The following is a 16,558-nucleotide window of genomic DNA, read 5'->3' on the forward strand; positions in this document are numbered from 1 at the left end:
CACACACACACAGAAAGAGGGAGTAAGGGAAAATGACACTGCCACCCTCTGCAGTTGTACAGTCCATGTGTTAATGAACAGGCCGGTGTTCCTGCTGTCCCGGACAAGTTTCTTCGGAATCAGCAGGGTCAGTGTGGAGCCTCATTGTGCTCATGCTTTGACAGGGTTTAATTGTGTCCTGTCTCCTGATCTCACCTGGGACGTCCAGATTGTTATCAAACTGTCTGGTATTTTTGTCAGAGGCCTTGCAATGTGAGTTGTCAAATGAGCCAAACTGTCTTTCAGTCCTAACATCATATTGCCTCCACTCTTTTTTTTTTACCAGTTTTAAATTTTTTGACAGGCAACAGTTTTTGAATAACTAATTATTCTCAGGAGGTGACTAACACTGCAGCTGTAACTGACTCACTAATTTGCTCATTAGACTGCTCATCCATAATTCAATTCCGTGTATCATATAGAATATTTGTTATAAATACATCAGTAGATCCTTTGATGTGTGCAAGAGAAAAGGGTTCAAAACACATTTTGTTTTCTCTTTTTTCTCGCAGAGAAGAGAAGCAGTCTAAACAAGTTTCAGTTGTGGATAATTTGTCACTGACATTGTATAGTATCAAGTATGGAAGGATGTTTCATATAATTGCTATGGCACTTGGGACGGAAGCCTTATTATCTAGTCAATCATTTTCAGTAAATTTCAAGCTATTCTTTCAACAATCTGAAAGTTTTTTTGTCCCCTTTCATGCACCCAGGGATGGATTTGAATTAAGGTCACTGAAATTAGCCCTTAAAGGGTCACTTTTGATTGTGTGGGCTATTTTCGATGTTCTTGTTTTGACTCATATGTTATATTGCCTCACAATTGGATATATTCTAGTGATTTTAAAATGTACTCAACAGCTCTCACTGATCTGTCAGTTTTTTTTTTTTTTTAATGATTCTCTTAGTTCAGATCTGATAATTGTTTAGACATCTATCTAATCCGTTTGTCTCTTTAAGCTTACAGTATGCATGTCTCTTCTGTTTGTCTGTCTGCTTGTTTACTTGTCTGTCGAAGCCATCTGTCCATTTCCCCATTAAATCTGCCTCTCTGTCCGCTGCTCCGACAGTTACCCATCTGAATGAATAAATCATCAGATGCCAGGTGAGACAGGTCAGAGGTCTCAGGGTTAAGTGTGGTAATAATATTCCTTCACAGCTGATTCGCTTCACATTTCCAGGGGTCAGAGTTCATCAATATTAAAGACAGACAGTGTGCTGTATGCTATATGAGCCACCTTTTACGCTGCATCCATGTTATTATGCTTCCACACTCACCTTGTCATGTCTTCTGCTATATTCCAAGATGCAACAGAATTTACACAGTAAAACTTTTGATCAATTAATTAATTAGACTTTCCTCTCATTCTTACTATTTTATATGACTACAAATGGTTTTATAGAAACCCTAAAATGTCAATTGTGTCAGCATATTTAACTATGAAAGTGGATGATAGTTGTTTTTCAAATTAAATATACTGACACCGTCTGAATATTATCAGGCATGCACAGCACGGAAGCGATAACCGTGAGCAGTCCAACTGTTTTCTGTTTTGTTTTACGCTGACAGGAGCATTGGTTCAGTCTAGGTACATGAAACTGCTTGAGGAAGGTTAGGAAATGGCCAAGATTAATTGCTGGTGTGAGACGGATGGTGAGCTCTGATCTTAGTGGTGCCATCCTGGCAACCACTTTTCTGCTTGCTAATGACACATTACCTACGTAATGTGTAATATGACATTGAACATTGGCATTTGATGTAAACATTGTGCTGCAGAGTCATCCGATATGAATGTGATTCCTGGGCAGACTGGGCTGTGCTGGTCTAATCGCTTGGTTGGGCAGCTCCTCTCACTCTGTGGGAATACACTGGCTTGATATTGTCAGTGTTTGACATTTTGTGAATGATGACGGGGCAAAAAAATGAGTATTTGACATTTTCACTTGGAAATTGAGGATACAACTAAAGGGTTGTCTGGCCAATTAATCAAATCATCAGATTAAAGGGCTCAGTCCTCATTCCAATGTTGTTTGATGTTAATTAAATATGTGGGAATAAAAAGATTGTGTGCTACAATTGAACTCTTTTCCACCTAAAACCTTTAGAGAGCTAGATATGTGGGAACTCAAATGATGAAAATATGTCCCAACAGGGTTGCATGACAAATGTATGCAGCATTACTGACACCTTAAATTTCCACCTTTTTTATCCCTTTATTTCCTTCACACGTAGACTACCATCCCAATGAACAATCAATTTCAACGTAGTCCTTACAGCCTCATATTTGCTGCCTTCTGTGTACAGAAATGACTGCCCTACATTTGAAAATGCCACATCAACTCTATTGTTGTTTGTCAAATCCATTTGAAATTCAGTGGAAGCAAGCCCACCCACAGCCGGCACATGCCTCTTTGAGCTCAGAGCGCCGTCAGTGTGAGTGTTATAACGCAGGCTCTTTTTGAGTAGAGAATAGTGTGTTTCAGATTTTCTGTCTAGTTCAGTTCCCTTAGTGAACTGGGTTGACAGCTTGAATGCTGTTACACTCTGCATGCCTCAGTTAAACCTGCCTGTAGCCCACAACTACACACTCTGTGTTTTACTGTGCTCTTACAGAAACAGAAACATTTATACATACACGTTTCTCCTCTGAATACACACTTGAAGAGTGGGTACACACAGGTACCCACGCAGGCACACAAACTAAAGAAGCAAGAGACGTGCAAGCAAACGTCATGGTGTCATAGAATTAACACAAACTCTTATGTTTGTGTGTGTGTGTGTGTGTGTGTGTGCCGATATGCACAGAAAAATACATAATGACAAGACAAACATGCTTAATTTACAAAATGCACCCTCACTTCATGAATAATAGTTATCCATTAAACACCATTGAGTGTCTGATGACAAGACTGATATCACTGTTATGTTTGTTCGATAGATATGAGGCTACAGCCAGCAAATAGTTAGCTTAGCTTAGCTTAGTTTAGCTTAGCTTAGCTTAGTTTAGAGTAAACGGCTAGCCTGGCTCTGCTGAAGCAAGGAAAATCCACCAGCATCTCCAAAGATCATTGATTAACACTTAATATCATGTTTGGTTAATCTATGATGATGGTTTTTTACAGGGGTTTATGTGCTGGACTACTTCTTGGTTCGAAGCTGGAGTCTTGTCACAGAGTCATATTTACTAGCTACTTTTACAAAACATGTTAATTGGTGAGCTTTATAGGTGCTGCGGGTGGATTTTGTTCCTTTGGACAGAGTCAGGCTACAGCTGCTGACCCACTGTTTATGCTAAGATAGGCCAATAAGCTGCTGCCTGTGGCTTTATATTTAGTTCACAAATATAAGAATGTTATCTATTTTCTCATCTGACTCTTGGCAAGAAACAAATGAGTGGATTTCCCAAAATTGGATTTCCCAAAATGTCAAATTTCTGCTGAATATTAACTACCAGTCCAAAGGAGTAAATAAAGAAAAAGTTCAAATGCTTAGATTTTTTTAAAGGCAGTTAACACTGTGTACATCCAGTGTACAGTAGACAAACACAGTGCACACAGTCAAGCTGTATGTACTATCAACATGCTTGCACACTGTCTTAGTAGCCCGCTTAAGTGCTAATGTTAAAAGGCTTTTCAAACCCTATTATACCCCTCTCTAAATTCACTGTATCTCTTTCCTCTGCTCTTCTTTCTTCTCTATCTGCTCTCATTCTCCTTCCCTGTTCTCTCCCACTACTTTTCCTTGCCCCGCCTTTTTGTCCCTTTCCTCCTCTCTCCCTCTCTCTCTCTCACATGCTGCCTTTCAGTCTCACTCATACACACAATCACATGCAGTGACATTCAGATTTCCAGTTTTATTCAAATGCTGAATTATTAAGGGAGCCAGTTTTAAGGAGGTCTTCTCTGCATTGCTGTGAAAACACAATCTCCATTTCAACTGCAAGTATGAGAAGAGACGCAAGCGAGTGGGCCAGAAAAGGAAAGAAGAGGGAAGGGAAATTAGGGCAGTGATTTGAAATTCCATTTATGAATAAAAAGAGAGTTTAGAAAGTTGTTCGCAGGCATTAAACATTCTAAATGTGTGGGTTTTTGGCAGTGTTGTGTGTCTGAGCATGTTTGCGTGTGTGTTTTTCTGTGTATGTGTGTTTTCCTCTGTAGGCTGTTTGTGGTTGTCTCTACTGTACATATGTGTGTGTCTGTTTGTGTCATTGTTTGTCTGAGCAAGCACTATGTATCTCCAAGTGTACAATAGGTGTCACTGTACACCACAGGTATTTGCTCTATCCTCTGACCTTTACTGTTTCAATTTGTATTGACCTATTCCACTTCTTGTCTTTGGGCTTACATTATCAACTGTATTTATTTATGTTGTTGTGACTGCAAATGGATTTTGCTGTTTTTTTATTCAAGCTATAGCCCAAATGGTGCCAGCATCAGCCAGCTGGGAGGATGCTGCAGGGACTGGGTGCCAGCACTGCACTGTCTTCAAAGTGCAGCAGATATACTTTGCATATAGAAACATTGCTGCACCATTTTTCTTTCTTTTCTTTCTTTTTTTTTTTTTTTTTTACACATGGACACATTCTTTTACATTTTGTGAAAAATGTCACATACACACTTGGCTGTATCTTTGCATATTAATGGTGCAGGATGCAAAGCATATCAGAGACATTATTCCTACGCCTACAGGATGCAGTAAGGAATTTTTGGTAATTTCAGGGCACCAATATGCATGCAGCACATCATTTGAATACATTCAGAGGGTGCGGTGGGCCTGCTTTCAATTATGACCAATCTAATCACATTGCACAATCACAGTGCCCTGACAATTGCTTGACAAATACTTGAAAGGGAAGTTTTAATTAGCCACTGAAGGCAGATAAAGTTAACAACTTGGGAAAGTATAAAATATGTTCTTACCATGTTGTACTTGTAAGTTTTTTTTGTTCATATTGTTTAGTGAAGTAACTAAAATCTGAGCCTGGTGCTGATGCATCTTTGAATACATAAATTGGCATGTGCTGCACTTGCTTAGTGACAACAGTTCCACATATTTCACACCTGAATTAAGAATTTTAGGAATTGTTATATTAAGCATATTCTCCATAAAATAAGATTAGATTGTAAATTTCACCTTTAATGTTTGCACACCCTAATAACACAACACACATATCACTGACTCTGCTATATTAATGTTTCTATTTTTAAGTTTTTCTTTGTTTTTCTTTTCTCTATCCTGTTACTGTTGCTGCTGCATTGACCCACTTTCCTCACAAATGAGTTTTGCATTGTTTCAGGCAGGAACTTAAGTCATGAGAACCACATGCGCTGACCATGAGCTGATCTGACCAATCTGAAATCATGTTTGACACCTCAACATGGCATTCTCTTGTAAGCTGCAAATTGTGATTCCTTCTCATGCTCTACTGCACGCTGTTTCTCCCTGAACCTTCATGATCTCTTCCTGTTCCAATATGTAATATATGTTAATCATGACAGTTCATGCATGTGTATTACAGCACAAGCTGTTTGGATTCATACAAAGAACTTACTGAATCTATGCTGATAAGTACAACTTTATAATGTTTAAAGTTTTTTCTTGTTTCTGAGAGAAATGTATTTTCACTCTAAACATCAAATTTTGTTTAGTTTGTCTTAACCTGAGGAAACTCTGTGTTAAAAAGTCTGTTCGGATGTTTTTTTTTTTTTTACCAACAGCTTTAGTGAGTTGACTGTTTGTGTCTCATAACCATCTGGAACAGTTACAAGATCTGAGGGTGGACAGACACGTGGCAAAGAAACAAGGAAGAAATCAAGGTAAACCCAAAATATCTCTCTCTCTTGCTCACACACACACGCACACACATGCTCTCTCTCTCTCTCTCTCTCTCTCTCTCACACACACGCACACACACGCTCTCTCTCTCTCTCTCTCTCTCTCTCACACAGACACACACACACACACACACACACAAGCACAATGAGTCTGTGAATCATGGGTAAAGGAAGAAATAAAAAAGCTTAAAATGGTTATCAAACAGAGCAGGCATGTCTATCCCATTATCTTATCCCTCACAGCTCACCCTTAACCCTGTTCACTGCCTCCTCGAAAACCTTTTTATAAATGTGTAAATGCTTAGAAGTAGCAACATTGCCGGTAGGATGGCTTTCATGCGGGGATGGTGGGTTTAAGGCACTGTGATCACATAGATCGCCTCAGAAACAAACAAGCTATTAGATGATATGTTGGCACCTGTAAGGAGGGCACTATAAATGATTTGGAAGCTGCATTATTTAAGAAATAGACTAGATACAGCCAGCTTACCAGCTTATATATGTGTGTGTGTGTGTGTGTGTGTGTGTTTTACCATCTCCATGGCTCATAACCGAAAGGAACAGAGAGCAAGTGTTCTTCAGCGTTATTTCACAGGCTCTGTAGCAGAAAGATAATACACAGAGATTATGTGGACTGGCAGGGATGGCCATAGTTAAGATGGGATAAAGAACTGCTTCTCTGTCAGTTCACATTCTAACCTCTTGACACCCAGGACACATTATGACAAAAGATAACTGTCATCTTGTAGAACCAAAAGTTTGGCCCCAACCATTAATTTAAGAAGTCTTTATAATTAAATTCACTTGTAATTAAATTCACCCCTCTTTAGAATTCAAGTACATTCATTGTATGCCCTGGAGCACTTGCATTAGCGCTGATAAGCATCTATTTGCATAACAGCATCATCAGTTACATTAGCATTAGCCAGACGGAAGATGTTTTGGAATTTATGATGATATCTGTCTAAAACAGCCATGTGTAAATGTCACTGTAAACTGTATCTGTCTATCAGCCTGACATGTATACTGAAGTATTTATGAATTTGTCGTTTGCCCAGAATTGAATGTTTTACAGCTTTTTATATGTTTGTTGAAACTTGAAGTTATTCAAAATGAAAATAAGTTTAATCCACAAATTACCTACCGTAATAGGCTGTGTATTCTGTTATATCAACCTGTTAATCAGAACATAGCAATAGTAACTCATGGAATGAGGGAAAAAATTGAGAGGGAATAAATTTGGATGAGGACAGAGATAAGCACTGTACTGTTGGTAGGAGGAATGCAAAGTAGCAAAAGTGTTGGATCATAGAACTCCAGGTGGAATACCTCAGAGTATCACCATTTTAGGGCTGCAACTTACAGTTATTTTCACTATCATTATTTTTAAAAAAATGTCTCTCATTTTCTTTGAGTCCTATGTGATGTCATCAAATGTCATGTTTTGTCTAACCAGTCCAAAGCCCAAAGATATTCCATTTAATGTAATATAAAACAAAGAAATATATTCTTTGTTTCTTCTCATATTCGAGAAGCTGGAACCAGAGAACTTTGGCATTTTTGCCTAAAAAATTACTTTAATTGATAATCAAAATAGTTGCCAGTTAATTTGGCGATTGACTTATAAAATTAATTCAGACAAAGGGGGCACAGCGACTTTCAGTTTAGCTTGCACTTATGATTTATTTACTTGCTTGCTTAAAACTGTACCCTACCTCTTAATCAGGGCTATAGTGGAGGGTAAACATGCCAACAAATGCTGGTTATACACCTCTAAAATTCTGAAATAGCAGCCCGCCTCAGCAGTTATGCATACTTTAACAAGTATAAAATTATTTCACCACTACAGCCCTGCTCTTAATCTTCACTCTGGTACTGCTGCATTTAGAAAGTAATACTGTTGATGTGAGGTGTGAATGAGTATATACACCAACAACATGAAAGAAACTAACATTGTATTATACACAGATGTTAAGCACTGTAAGTGAAACTATTCTCATTTCAAGTATAATGAGGGCTGCATTTAAATATAAAACACATAACAGAGAGCTTTTGAAAAAATGTGCATCCTAAAATAAAGTGGGTAGACCATATTGGACTCTTAGATAGTTTATTTTCTGTGGATTCACTTCAGATCATTTGAGTGGGTATATTTGCTCAAAAGATTTGTGCTTATATGAGACATACTGGTTTGGAACTGCCGGTGAGAAGTAGCCCACGAGTCTGTCCATTCTTGATTAAAAGCTGTGTTTTCACTGTCTACTTTTCTGTTTTTAGAGCATGGCATGTGAAAAAACTTTTCTCTGACTTGCTGTACAGTTATGGTCTCCGGATGTGCTCATATGACATGCAGTTGCAGAGCCCTGAAGCCCCGCCCTGCTGCTGCAGAGCGGAGCGGCTCACTGATCGCCTGTTTATTCAAATTTTATTAATATTGAACGTGTAGCAAGTCCAAATTGGGTCCAAATCCTTGGGTCCCCAGCAATATAGTTGCCAAGTGTGAAGTAGATTGGATTGGTTCTCAAGATATGTGAAGGACACACATACAGACATACAGACAGATAGAAAGACAGACAGTCCTTGCTTTTTAGTTAAATGCTTCCAAAGACACTTCAAATGTGGTCCAAATCAGCCCCCACTTCACTGGCATTTCAGGCATTCCTGAGTTTTCCCTTCTTGCTGTATCTACTTGTCAGCCAAAGAGGGAAGGAAAGATTTCCAAGATAAGAAACTTCAACGAAACAAAAAAGAGGACGGATTTAAAATGCTGACTGATGATGTCTCAGATGTTTATAAAAATACCATACCCAACTTAACTACCAATATTTTTTAAAAAAGGTTTTCCTAAATGTGTCCCCTCAAGCTGTGAAGACCAAAAATCAAATAATAGATAAGAAGATCTTTGGTTTATCTCAGGCTTTTAAGACATAACAAATTGATAAAAAGAAAACAGGCAACCAGCAGTGCTGTCATCCTTTATTCAGATGTTAGTATGTAATTTATGCAGTAACTGATGCTTAAATGTTCTCAGCAACAGATTACACACATAAATGCAAAAATATGCATCTTACTAACGGAAGAAACTATTCTGTCTGTTGACACACACATAGTAGTGAGGAAGTGTTATTTTGTATTCCCTGCCAATAGCTTCAGTCATTGACAGGTAACTCATGTATTCTCTACTGTGAGTGTTTACTAAATGAAACCCACAAACACCTTCTTATTGTCATTTAATTATCTGCATCAGGGGCATTTGAGTCTATTTCATTTGCCTCAGTTGTTATTGCTACATACTTGTTTGCTCCTGGCTGAGTTGCCATATAACTGTGTTTCTGATCAGACACTCTACTGTTTTCTTCAATAGGATTTATAATTGATATATGTAAGTAAACCAGGATGAAATGTATAAAGGTGCCCCTAAATATCCCGTTCACACCCTGACAGAATATGAACTCACACAAAATCACTTATGAACATATAATTTTATACATAGGCTACATTTATTTACTTAAAGGGGACATATTATGCACATTTCCAGGTCCATATTTACATATATTCTGGGGCTGTACTGGAATATCTTTGCATGATTTTCAGTTAAAAAAACTCCCTATTTATCTTATACTGAAACTTTAAGCAGCCCCTCAGTTGAACCTCTGCCTGAAACAGGCCATTTTAGCTTCTGTCTCTGTAAGCTCCCCTCCCAATAAGCGCACTTTGTACTGATTGGCCGGCTCTTGGAAGCTGCCCCTTGGGAGACTTCGCCAGCTCCAAAGACTACGTCAATAAACCATGAAACAAACTATAGTAGTAGGATTTCACTAAATGTCAATTTCTCACATACAGCCGTACATGTTCGAGACAGAATCTGATCTGAAATACGAGAGTGGACAATGCAAATAAGAGTTGGCTTGGCAACAACCTTAGTAACAAAGGCTATAGAAGATATGGCCGTTTATGGGCATGTGCAACGAGCCCCCGTTAGCTCATTGGCAGGGTAGAAAAAAACGTTGCAAACAAAGCATTAAGAGCAGATTGAAGCCTGGGCTTTTGACTTGAAGGGAGCATTTCTACATATGTTAACCTCAAGTTTCGGAATTTTGACAACGACATCAGAACATTATATAAGTAACAGAAAACCACAAAAAGCATAATATGACCCCTTTAAACTCCAAACTGTAATCACACCTAGTCATCCCTTTATGCAGTCAAAGATAATGTCAACAGGTTTTTAAATGTATTGAGAAAAAGGAAGAAAAAAGGTGTTTATGAGATGTAAATATCACAAATGCTGCCTTTTGTCTCAGTTGGGTGGAGGTGTGTTTTCTGTGTCTGCATTTGATTGACAGCAACTGGCAGGTTGAGCACAAGCAGGGTGACAAGAGACAAAAGCTGTGTTCAGTGGACTGAATGCGTCACAGTGGCACGACCAAGGCTGTCCAATTTTGAAGGCTCCTTCAAATGTGGCTGAGAAATGCCGCCTTCTTTGCCCAAATTTGGAGGATCCAACGGATGGATCCTTCATGGCCTGGCAGCAGCAATGGCGGAGATTGTTGTAATTTTCACTGTAAGACTTGATATATCACTTTATTAAGTTTTAAGATTTTTTCAGGTGAGAAAATAGCCATTTAGATTCCCAATATGTGGTCAGTTTATCCAAATAATACCTGTTTGTAAATCTGCTTGGATGATATATGAGGAGCCGCTGACTGGGCGAGACCAGCCGGTCATCTCAGCTGCTAGCAGCCCAGCTCCTGAGATGACTGGGCAGTCAACATCCCTCATCGACAGCACTGCTTCTGGGGCTCTATATGCACAGATATCACCACATTTCAATAAATATAAATGTATTAAAATGAACAGATCAGTCTATATTAAATTCCATTTTATTAAGCTACAGAGCAGTTTGGATTTTTATTATAGCTACATTACAGACCGAATAACATCATTTACTGCATCTCTCGGTCAATGAGGTTATTCATTTATTTTTTTTGTGAGGAAAAAAGTGTTAGTGGAGCTTGGAGTTCAGATTATTTTGTCACAGTACAGTCAGGTACGTGTGTTGAAGCTGAGCTGGTGCTGCCAGCAAATCCGCTGCTGCAGAGAGAGACAGAGAGAGCAAATGAAAAGGCTCTTCTCTCTCAATAAAAAATATTGAATTAATTAAAGTAAAGTAATTGTTTATTAATACATTATTTATTTCATTTACAGCAGTCTTTACAGTTATTCACAAAATAAATAAAGTACATAAGAAAGAGTATAACAGAATGTCTGCAGGTCCTTAAGATTCATAAATTCAGTTTTAGAAATATTAGGTTTCAGAAAATGTGTTTGTGTATATCTTGGTTCAGCTGAGCAGGGGAGACCCTGGTGGTGCTGCTGGACCTGGATGGGTTGCCACGATAATAAAATTAAAAGTTCTGTCTCTATTTCTACTGGCTGTGTCCCCATTATCAACTGCAGCTGTCAAGGTTGCTAGGTGACAGGAATGGTGCTTCGTGACGCAAGGGTAAGGGCGGGAACAGTTAGTGACGCAGCTGGATATCCTCCGTAGACCAGACCGTCTCATTAAGCAACACTCGGTTACAGCCTTCGCTGTCTACATAGGACAAACCTTTGTAGACAGCGTCCTTCGAAGCATGCGGCCCCTGAATTGGGACACAGCTAAAGTGAACAAACTTGTGCTGTAGTCGTGGTCGTGGACAGACAGTGTGTTGTTAGCAGCGGTATTGAATAATAAGGACCACACTGGCATCTAAAAGGAAAAAGGGGCTGCTAATTAGCTGTCTGGTGCGCAAACTGATGTTAGCAGTGCACTTTTCCCTGATGAATATTTGTTTGGTGGCTCATTTGAATGCTTAGATGCAAGACAAGACGTGTACTCATTTTTGTAAGTTAGATAAGGAGGAGACTTACGTAGGAAAGTAAAAGTGGGCTATTGATGCAAAAACAGGGGGCACCATCGTGAGACCAAAACAATGTAAAATATAATTTTTTCTCCCTTTTCTCCCTTTTGGTTTCTCAGAGTACAACACAGAACATGCAATTTATACAACAGATGAATATGCTGTAGAAGACAAAAAATAAAATATAATTCAGTTTCAGTTGGACTTTAAGTTTTAGAAATCAGACATGTACCTAGACACATATACAGTCACACATGTCCACACAGTGATGCAGACACTCATTCATTTGGTCCCCTCTCTCTGGCCCATTAACATTTCATCAATGTGTCGAGAGACAAAATCAGCTTCATCAAACATTCATTCTCCCATGGCAGGTAAGCCACTCTATTCCTGCCTCCACTCACGCAACAAGAAGTCTGCATCCGCCTGTTCACCATGTGAAATTAAAGGTATTACCTCTTACCCAAAGCTGAGCTGCCTCTGTGTGAAGGGGAGAGGAGGAGAGTACTCGGATAACGCTCTCGTTTCCTAATATGTGGGATGTAAAATACATGTAGAGTATGACGGTGGAAGAAAACATAAATATTTAAATCAGAGTGTACAGGGAATTCTGTAGCTCCTTTTAATCTACACACACTCACACACACCACATATTCAGTGAATGTAAATGTTGTGGCTGAGTCTGAGACCGTCCTCCTCGAGGGAACATCTACATGCTCCACAGCAGTCACATGCAAAGACATGACTGTACACGCGGTAGTGGTGAGATGCATTGATGCATGTCTTATGTAGCAGTTTTATTTACCTCTACATCCTCTTTCCCGCCCTCTCTTAACGGCGTGTGTGTGTAGTTCTATGCATTGTTAGAGCTTGGTTATGTAACGTATGTTGACTAGAGTTCAGACATCTTTTAAGAATGATTTTTTTTTCTTTGCTGCAGATTGGATGTGAAGCATGAAAATATCCTTTTAGGATGCTGCGGAAAAGAGGAGATGAAAGGAAAGGGGGAAGCGAATAAAGGAGAGGAAGGGATAAGAGAGGAAAAAAGTGATAGAGCGAAGAAGAAGGCAGAGAAGGTCAGGAGAGGACAACCAGAAGAGTATGGGAATGAAATAGGAAGGGAAGAAGGGGGAGACAAAGGGGGAATAATCACATAAGACAAGTTGAGAGGTGAAGAGAAGAGTGAGAAGAGTGTAAATGTTTGCTTTATATCAACAGCAGCTCTTATCTAATGCTCTGCAAATACACAAACACTCACATTTTCTCTCTTTAGTGTTAGATAATACAACTGAATAATCAGCAGGTATCTGCCTCCTCTCACTGGCCTCTGGATGAGAATAAAACAACACATGACATACTGTTCCTCCTCCATCCTTCCCACTGTTGTTCCCCCTCCCTCCCTCCCTCCCTCCCTCCATTCCTTCCTCCCTTCCTCTTCCTTCTCGCTATACTCCCACCATCCTTCTATCATTCCTCCATCTCTCCTTCCATCTTTCCTGCATTCCACCTGCCCTCCTCCCTCACTCCAATCCATCCTCCATCATCACTCCATCACTCTACTTCCTGTTTCTTTCATGATTACACTCCTCCTCTCATCTGTCCCTCTCCCCATACATCCACATTTTCCTTTACTAACTAGCTTTATCTTCAGATTTCAAATATCACTGAACCATTCACACATGCACACACACACATAGACACACACAGTGCAACAGCACAGTAAAGAAAACAAAACATCTTCCCACAGATGGTTCTGGGTTATATAAATGTTTTGCTGGATTCCTTGACATTTTCTGTTTATTTTCATCATTGTTTCACACTGATTCTATGATGTACAAAGAACGAGTGGTTGATGCGAACTGAAGCAACCCACATTTATTAACTGTGGGACTGAATTTTTAATTTTTTTAATCTATAAAAGCTATGTTGAGAAGATTGAGAAAATACTGACTTATGCTCCAATTGATATTGTTGCATTTTTCAAATTATACAGATATTTTAATATTGATTTTCATGTTATGGTGTTTATTCTGTGTGTAGGGACGATGGAAATTCAGATTACTTACAGAGAGCAAGTTCTGAATTAAAAAAGTTTTACCCAGCAGCAGCAGCATGCAGCCTCTTTGGTTAAATAAACATTAGAATCTAAGGTGAAACAAAAACTACACTATAACTTTTGCTGTTTTACCTTGGACGGATCTCAAAGTGATTTACTAAAATCTCAACATGCACAAAAACACATATCATGTACTGAATATGTAACACATAATGCCATGTGGGATGGGAGGCTTTTTTAAAAAAGGACTAAGAATACACTCTTACTGCACAGCAACACCCTCGGGGAGCTGTTATAGCAGAATAGGTTATACACAAACATAAACACACACATAGCATGGTTGTTTGAATTCTTAATTTTACAAAGGGGATTATAAATCAGTATGTTATTGTATAGCACACATTTCTTTCCACAAAATGATTGTGTGTGTGTGTGTGTGTGTGTGTGTGTGTATGCATGTGAAGGGTGAGGACGAAAGGGTTTGATCCATCAAAATGATTGAGGATGTTGTTCTTTGTTTTGTCCCTCTGCCCAAAAAAGCTATTGTTGTCCAGGGACTTCTGCATTCAGGGCAACTGAGAAAACTCACTAAAAATCTGTCTCTGGAAAATTCCAATCTGTCATCGAGTCACAGATCCTAAATCTTCAAGCTGGTGTGACATAAAATCACTGTTGCCTGTAATCTGGGAAAAGCATTCTTTTTAAAACTTTTTTTTTCTCAGTTCCCAGACAAAATCCTTTGTCTAGTGTGTGTGTGTGTGTCCTGTTTAACCAAATTTGCCACTAAACACTACTGCAGTGATCTATAGTTTGTGTACATGTAATATGTCTGTTACAACTGTTTTTCTATAAAGTCACAAGTCAAATACATATTAGCTTCATCACTGGCTATGCCACAGATAAAGGTAATTCTAAAGGATGTCACATACATCTTCTTTTTCTTATGTTAAGAGATAGTAGCGCTACGAGAGGAGTCGTCAACATTGACGTTGTGTCCCTAATCCTTATTGGTGGCTCCATGGAAATACTGTCTGAGTTGTTTAGTTCTCGACTGTGTTGTGTTCACAATTACTTACATTCTTGGCGAGACGAGACTGCAACTGAATCTTATGAATGATAATAGACAGTTAGACACAAGATGAAAAAGAGGAATTTTTAGCTTCAATTTGACAGGGGTGCATGGAGGTTGGTATGGTTCACTCACTTTTTATTGAATTATTGCCAAATTACGTGGAGTAGGACTGAAGAACAACACAGCTCTGTTTTAACTAATTTTCATTGTTTCATTGCAGTGCCAATGGTAAGCAGATAGATTTAACAGATGGTTGTTTTATATGCACCAGATTTCAATTAAGAGGTTTCACACCAGCGCAAACAAACCAAATACACGCTAACATCCCAGAGTTTGAACTGAACCAAACAGGTTGGGTGTGAGAGCACCCTAAAAGATACTTCTTTGTGATGTTAAAGAAGAAAAATGTACTTTTGGCCTCACTGTAGGTAAATCACTGAGCCAAAGCTGTCATATAGCTAGTGATCCGGCTAAACCCATAGTCACTTAGCTGAGAGGTTTACAGTTGGGTCATTGTTATCCCTTATCCTCTGCCCTGCTAGCAAGTCATTGACTTGGTCACAACAGACACACACACACACTCATGCACAACCCATTCATCATCAACCAGGAGCTTGTCAGAAAATGGTACTCAGTCTCTCTGAGCCATGGCAGATTACTTCCTGTAGCTGATTGTGTTTTTTTGTTTTCATAGCTATCTGCCGTTTCCTAACACAAAACAGTGTGTTTTCTAGTTTTAGAGGAGATCACATTCAGAAATTGTTCTCTAAGGTTATAAAATGACACCTTTAACACCACGTTGAAAATGAAGTCTAGGCTGCTGTGCTAGGGAAGCTTAGAAATTATGGTGCATTGATGTGTTTGTTGTACCATTAACTTCATGCTGCCTCTACACTAACAGTGCTGTTTTGTTTACATGTGCAAAATGATGAGATTGCACTTCAGCAGGGATGTTAGGCTCGTTTACTATCTGCTGCAAATCTCACCAACAGCCACTTCATTAAAATAGACTCCCAGTAATCTATGGCCTTGTGCTGTCAGTGTCCCATGTGCTCTTTACTCAGTGCTGTCAGTTCAGCTGAATGTACTGCATTTTAAAAACAGGAACATTGCTGTTGTAGTGTACAAATGAACTTCATTGCAACATGGGCCTGTTAATTACATATTTCTTTTAAGTAAAATGCTGAAACTACAAATTATTTGCCCAATGGCCTCCTACTGAGTAGAGTCTGCTGTCTTCCCTTGAGACTACTAAGTATTTGCATTCAGATGAACACAAGTAAGGCTGCTGTTTACCTATGGTGCTATGATGACTCCTTAAAGCAATGTTGCAAGACTTGTTGAAGTACAGTGTCTGCTAATAAAGTCCCTCAGAGTTAATTAAACTAAATTGTAAAAGTGCCTGTGCAGCTCAATGTCTGCTGAAAAGCCTTCCCTGAATGCACTTAATATTAAATGTCTGTTTGCCCTTGAATGAAAATCCTTTTCTGTACTGGAGTCAGCTGCATACAAATGCAGACACAGCTCTGCAGTGGGTGCATTTCATTGTGGCTCAAAATTTGATTTCATAACAACCAATAGAAATGTTACTGCTGAAAATCAATCAGTAGAGCACAGTACCGCACCCATGAGACCATGACGTTGTTAGAGGCA

General features: G+C 39.0%; 1 long non-coding RNA gene across 2 annotated transcripts; it reads left to right on the plus strand.

Moving 5' to 3' along the window:
• The first annotated feature begins 195 nt into the window (after positions 1-195).
• LOC121899375 lies at positions 196-13,124 on the plus strand. 2 transcript variants are annotated; one of them, XR_006096687.1, is made up of 3 exons: positions 196-252; positions 5,758-5,856; positions 12,718-13,124. It is a non-coding gene; the product is annotated as an uncharacterized LOC121899375 (long non-coding RNA). The 2 variants fall into 2 exon arrangements; XR_006096686.1 differs by lacking the exon at positions 196-252 and adding an exon at positions 5,344-5,430.
• Positions 13,125-16,558: the final 3,434 nt, after the last annotated feature.

The sequence above is a fragment of the Thunnus maccoyii genome, chromosome 6 (assembly GCF_910596095.1).
Source record: "Thunnus maccoyii chromosome 6, fThuMac1.1, whole genome shotgun sequence".
NCBI lineage: Eukaryota > Metazoa > Chordata > Actinopteri > Scombriformes > Scombridae > Thunnus > Thunnus maccoyii.